Below are 7,317 nucleotides of genomic sequence, written 5' to 3'. Positions count from 1 at the left end.
CATGAATAGATCAATGCATGTTATATAGTCCATAAATCCAAATTAGTATAGCAATAAAACAAAATCAACGAATAGTCAAAATCAAAATCAGTATAGCAATAACCAAAATCACGAATATTAAATCAAAGTCATGTAAGCAATAAAAAAAAAGAAGATGATCAAAGTCATGTAATAAAAAAAAATACAGAAACAAAAGTCATGTAATAATAAACCAAAATCGAACAAAAAACTTATGAATGAATCAAAGTCACGTGTAGTAATAAAACAGAATCAGTGTGTGTGTGTGTGTGTGTGATAAATCATGCTTGCTGTGTTCGAATGCAGAAAAACTCATCTTGAGGTTAAAATAATGAATTCAACATAACTCAGTGAAATTGGAAAGGTGCGACAATGATCACCTTGAGACAACACAATCACTCACAGTTACTTAATTGTCCAATAGTAAAAGTCCATTTGTCCAGATGGCACCACATTGTTATCTCCAGTTCAAAGTCCTTGGCAGAGTGGCACCAGCTCCAGCACAAACATTGGCTGTGCTTTTTGATCCAAAGATCCTTGTTCCCCTACTACAAAGTTCTCATACCTCTTCCTCCTCAAAGTCCATCGAATCACTGTCCGAGTTCTCAAGGTATCCGGGATTGGGGAACAAGTCAGAGTGGTCAGTCCCCACTTGTGCCATTTGAGCCTCTGCCATCTTCATGGTTGCCATCATGGACATCTGACGAACAAAAATCTTCATGAGCACATTTCTCAGTATGGGTATGATGCAACAAACCACTACAGAAATTACTAACAAAACAATTAGAGCTGTTGCTCCTATTCTAGCAAATGTAGCTCCCCACTGACCAAATGTTTCACTAAACCAATCCCATACTGCCTTATCCCTGCCAGCATTTCTAGATGCTTCTTCACCTAACTGACTGAATTTAGCCATGGCTGCCGTGAATGTTCCTCCTGGTGCAGTGTTATTAGGTATGTATGTGCAGCAGTGATCCCCAATCATGTAACAGACCCCACCTCTTTCAGCTAACATCCAATCTAACACCTGTCTGTTCTGCCAAGCTACTCTACTTGTTGCATGTAGTTGTTCCCCTAGGGCCTGAAGGGCCTCATTGGTGTAATTAATAAAACGCTGCTGGTTATAATAGATGTAATTAATCCAATCCACATTCTTGTTAGGAGTAATCCAAAACAATATAGATTCCAGTCCTGCCTTAATCTCATTTCTGGCCTTAAATTCTTCGGGGATTCCCCTAGGCTGCCCTATTGCATCCAAATAAACAAGTGGATCTGCAGAATAAGATCTTTTGGATCTAATTACTTCCTGGGGTACCTCCTCTATCCTAAGGATGTCACTAACTCCTTTATACACTACTCGTATGGGCACTTTCATCCTCACCAGGGTGCAAAGGCCAATCCACCTGGGAGGGAGTGTGTTACGTAATTTATCTTTTCCTATCTTTTCCTATCTTTTCCATACTATCAGCTACAGCAGTTGTTTGTTCAAATAAAAACTGGATGCTGGGCACGGTCATATTAATATTCAGACATATCTGATCTACTGGTTCTGGGTTTTCATACCATATAGGTGTTGTAGGAAAAGCTGGAGTTACCTTTGCATGTGGAAACCATGACAACACCCAGGTTACTTTACAATTTACAGTAGTGTTGCCTACATCAACTCCATTCCAGTTTCTACTGGTATCAGCAAAGCCTCCACTAGCAAAGCATTCATAATCAGCTGTATCATCTATTTTGTAGTCTGTAGGGGGCTCATTCTGAGGAGTTAACAGGTTGAATTCAGCACACAGATTGCTAGTTATTGTAGGTGATGAATTGAGCAGACGATGTGTATTCTGGGAACCGTAAATCAACCTACATTGAATACCACACATTGGCAATGAAAATATTCTCACCGTCTTTCCTGGAGGATTAAATTTGCCTCCCCTACATTTTTCCTGCTGTGTCTTTGCACATTTCTCAAATGAATATTTTTCTGGGATTACTGTTGGTATGGTGGTGGGGGCCTGTGCACACACCACACACTCATCAAAAGTCAATTCTTTTACAGTGTACCATACCCATTTATACCACCCATTATGTGTCGCCTGTTCCCGCTTTTTGTCTATCTGACTCCTGAACCTAGCTCTAGTAGCTGCAGTTGCAATTGATTCTTCTAATGGAGCATTTTGACTCTTGGTCATCTTTGCGTGATTGGTTGTTGCATCATACTCATCTGATTTATGTCTCTTGGCCCCCGTCCAAAGCAGTTTCTCCTTGGCTTGATCGTTGGGTGGCATCTCCATCAAGCAGTTTGCCACCATCAGCACCAGCAGGTGGATCACCAGTCTCATGTTCATCTCTGCTCTCTGATTCGCTTTTGTTTTGAACAGGCTTTTCCTCTTCCTGTTTTGCTCTTGTGGCTCTGGTGCAGTGATTTAGGTGGTACCATGTGGTGCTTCCTTCGACCTGAACGGCTGTTGGCGTTGCCCGCACCACCTTATAGGGACCTTCTCGTCTCGGCTCGTGCCACTTCCTTCTGAAGACCTTAATATAGACTTCGTCTCCCGGGACCACGTGGCTCTCTGTTACCAGACTGGATTCTGGGGTTCTGCTTTTTTCCTGCAAATATATAGATCTGTGTATGGCAGTTAATTGTCTCATATACTCTTTTATCTCCATTTGCAATTGCTCAAGCGGAGGTCCCTTATGGGGACCCCTTAAATGTGGTGTAGGCATGGGTCGACCCGTAAGCATTTCATGCGGGGTTAGATGCGTCACTCTGTTTGCTTGCATGCGATAGCTCATTAGTGCCAGTGGTAAAGCATCCATCCAATTTAGCTTTGTGCTAGCACAGATTTTGTTAAGCTTAGCCTTAAGGGTTCCATTTACTCTCTCAACCAGGCCTTGAGACTGAGGATGATAAACACACCCTAATCTTTGTTTTATTCTTAACTGCTGCAGGATTCCTTTCCCTACTTTTTGGATAAACGCTGATCCATTATCAGAGCTTATTTCTGATGGTATGCCAAATCGTGGAATTATTTCTCTTGTTAAGAATTTTACGACTGTTTCAGACCCTTGATCTTTTGAGGGTGTAGCTTCAACCCATCGACTGAACCTGTCAATAATTACCAACATATACCTTTTTCCTTGAACTGATTTTATCATATCTACATAATCCATTACTAAATGTTTAAATGGACCTTCTGGTACTGGAATATGACCTGCTGGTGTCTTTATTCCTTTTTTCACATTACTCTGAGCACAAATTTCACACTGTTCCAACACTTCATCAACCGTTGATTGCAAATATGGTGACCAATATCCTTGCTGTCTTATCTTCCTAATTACTTCCCCCCTCGCACAGTGATCAACACTGTGCGCCTCAGAAATCAACATAGTCAACAACGCTACTGGTGCAACCAACAAACCCTCATGAGATCTCCACAGCCCTTTTTCATCCTTCGTTGCCCCCCTTTGTTGCCAGACGCTATGTTCGCTCAGTCCTGCATTTTGTTGCATTAGAATAATGTCTTCTGGAGTTACAATTGGTTCTAACGATACCAAAGGTGTCATAATGGGAACTTCACTCTTTGCCGCTAGTTTTGCTGCTTCATCTGCTGCATTGTTACCTCTTATGATGTCTTCATTACCTTTTTTGTGTGCTTGGCACTTTATTATTGCGAGTTTTGTTGGCAACATCATAGCTGAGATTAGTTCCACGATCTGTTTCTGGTGTTGAATCGGAGTACCATCTGCTTTTTTGAAACCTCGCTGTCTCCAAATTGCGCCATATAGGTGGCAGACTCCATGAGCATATGCTGAGTCTGTGTATACATTTGCAACCTTATTTTCTGCCATTTTACAGGCCTCTGTTAACGCTTTTAGTTCTGCTAACTGGGCTGAGCACGGCTGGCTACAACTTTCAGCTTTTGCTGTTTTGAACTCGTTTTCGTCTTGTCTTATAACAGCAAAAGCTGCATGATTTCCTAGATGATCCCGGAAACAGGAACCATCGACATAGTAAGACACATCTGTATTCACAAGAGGGGTGGACTCCAAATCAGGCCTCAGTTTTGTGTATTTTACCGCTTGTGCAACACAGTCATGTGACTCACCTTCAAACCCAAATGGAATTGAGTCTGCAGGGTTTATAGTTGAACATTTCTTTATCGTTACATCAGGATAAGTTAACAGTGACGCATACTGTAAACACCGCGCTTGGGTCAGCACAAATTTGCCTCGATCAAGTAGCTCAGCGATCTTATGATGCGTATATATTGTAACTGGATAACCCATCGTGATAGTGGATGCTTTCTCATACGCATAATGAATGGCGGCTAGTCCCTGATAGCACGGTGGCCAACCTTGGGCCACATTATCTAGTTTGGAGCTGTAATAAGCGATAGGCTGTTTTCTTCGACCACTACAAGTTTCCTGCATTAACACTGCTGATGCATATTCATTGTAACGATTGGACACATACAAATAGAACGGTTTATCATAGTCAGGTACCGCTAAAGCTGGAGCTTTTTGCATGTCTTCTTTAATAGTCTCAAAGGCTATCACAGCCTCAGTTGTCCATTTTAATGGGGCTTTCAGTGTTTGAGTTCCCGCCTCCTTCATCATCTCTCTCAGAGGAGCTGTTTTGACCGCATAGTCCTCCACCCAATCAGAGCTAAATCCTGTCATCCCTAGAAATGTCATCATTTGACCCACAGTTTGGGGTTTGGGTGCTTTGCTTACACCCTCCAATTGCGTAGGCGATATGGCTATGGCCCCATGAGATATCACCCTCCCCAAATACTCAACCTGGGGTTGGCAATATTGAAGTTTTTTCTTGGAGGCCTTATGTCCTCCCTCTGCCAATTTTTGGAGCAATTTAACTGAGTCTCGATGACATTCATCCAATGTTGGTGAGCAAATCAACAAATCGTCAACATATTGAATCAGCGTGCTATTTAACACGAGACCCTCAAGGTCCCTTTTTAGTGCTTGATTAAACAGACTCGGGCCATGTTTCAGTCCCTGCGGGACTCTGTTATATGTGTATTGTTTACCTCTGTATGTGAATGCAAACAATTTCTTTGATTCTTCAGCCAATGGAACGCTGAAGAAAGCAGAACACAAATCCACTACTGTGAAGAACTTTGCTTCTGGTGAGACATTTGTAAGAAGTGTGTGAGGGTTTGGAACGTCTGCTGGCCAATCCTGAATCACCTCATTCACTGCTCGGAGATCATGCACCAATCGATGATTTGATTTATCTGCTTTCAATATTGGAAATATCGGCGTATTACAGGGACTTTGAGTTTCAAATAACACTCCTGCTTTCACTAGCCCTTCCACTGTTTGGCTGATTCCTTCCTCTGCTTCTGGTTTTAGCGGATACTGTGGTTGCCACGGGAGCTTCATATTTGGTTTCAACCCTATTTTTACTGGATTGGCTGATTTTACCAAGCCTACATCGGTGCTATGTTTGGACCACAAGTCTTCAGGAACGTGTTTTAACATGTCTTGTTTCAATTCATCTTCATTTTCAGCAAGCTGCGTCATTTGTTTCGCTTCACGGAAGGCGATTTTTACTTCTTGTGATCTAGCATGCATGGAGGTGCCGCATAGAATTTTGATCATGGATTCATCCGATGACTGGAAGATCAATGGATTTTCAGTTTTCTTCCATTTAATCTGTGATGCAACTTTCATCATTGGGCCTAAGTCTTTTGACTCAAAATTTTGGTTAACCAGCAAGGCGACATGTGGCACAGATTCTGGAACGTTATACCACCTTGAGAGAAATGAATTTGGCTTTACATTTAACGCAGCACCTTCTTTTCCAATTATTATGTACTCAGTTACTAATTCAATGACCAAATCTTTTGTGGCATTTTGCCATTCTTCACTGAAAATCTCGCTGCGGGATGGATCGTAGAATACCGTACAGTGATAGTCTGAACGCGGTTTCTTTGCTTCTGGAATTTGGGCTCGAATGTATGTTTCCCATCGTCCAAACTCCTTAAGCACCGGATTTGTGATTTCCGCTAGCCAGTAGGCTGTTGCTGTCTCTGCTTGAACATTCATTTGGAAATTCACACCTGAATTATCAATGTAAACTCCTTGTGGAGAGCACCAAATCTTTATTTTTAGTTGACACAGTGCATCTCTCCCTAGCAAATTTACAGGTGTGTGTTCAGATACTAGGATTGGCAGAATGGTTTTGTCATTACCAATTGATAGTTGAACTGGAGCTGTTACTGGAATCGTCTGTGGCTGTCCCGAGAATCCTACTGTCTTGACAAATTTGTCTGACTTGGGGAGGTGTGAGGCATAGTATGGACTTACACATGTATATGTTGCTCCAGTGTCAACCATCATAGGTGTTGATCTGCCTTCTATTTGCACCTCTAACATTGGCTCGACATTAGCTGCTGTTGTCATTACGGCTAATTGGCCCTCCCCAATAGGATTCTCTGGGCATCCCTAGTACCCGTGTTTAGGCCCACCCCCGGGATTGGCCGGACTGGCGTTCCCACTTTGAGTGGGCTGACCCTCAGACCCCCGTCCTTTTTCCTGTTGAGCCGGCCATGGATTTTCAGGACAGTCTCGACGGTTATGTCCAGGTTGGTTACATCCCCAACACCGTTTATGTTGTCCAACCCGATTTCCCTTCTGGGCCGTTGCTTTCTTCCCTCTTCCTCTTGGTTGCTGTATGTAAACATAAACAACAGGAGGAGCTTGTGGGGGTGGGGCAGGAGATTGGTGGTGGATCGGAGGATCAGAAGGCACAGCGACTGCAGGAGCAACAATTGCCCCACTCTGTGCTTCTTCATCATCATTCAATACGGGAGCCTGAACCTTTTTCTTGCTCCTATTGGTCAGTTCAGTTAGTTGAAGCTGTGAGACCTTTCTTTGAACCGCTCTCTCTTGTTCACGCAACTCTGCTCCTCCTTTCCTGTGTCTGTCTACTGCAGTATCACATGATCACAAAATTCTCTGTGAGGTTTTGATATCAACCCCACCACATTTCAAGTTTACTTTTTACAGGCTGGGCATGGCATCTATAATGGAGTTCCGAAAGATTGTCGTTAACAGTGGACTATTCTCTGGATCTTCTTCATCCTTGTTTCCATCGTTTCAACTGACGGCTGATGTAAGCAGCTGGGTTCTCAGTATGTCAGTGGTTCACCTTTAGTGCTTTAGGGTCAATCCGAACGGGATACTCCCTTCGCAGGGATGACCAGAGGGCAGGTCTATATGGGTTAAACTCCGTTCCATCAGAGTTAGGGTCAACATCCATGCATTTTCCATTTAACC

Source organism: Larimichthys crocea, unplaced genomic scaffold (genome assembly GCF_000972845.2).
Source record: "Larimichthys crocea isolate SSNF unplaced genomic scaffold, L_crocea_2.0 scaffold728, whole genome shotgun sequence".
In the NCBI taxonomy this organism is placed as follows: domain Eukaryota; kingdom Metazoa; phylum Chordata; class Actinopteri; family Sciaenidae; genus Larimichthys; species Larimichthys crocea.
Note: the sequence above shows the minus strand (reverse complement) of the source record.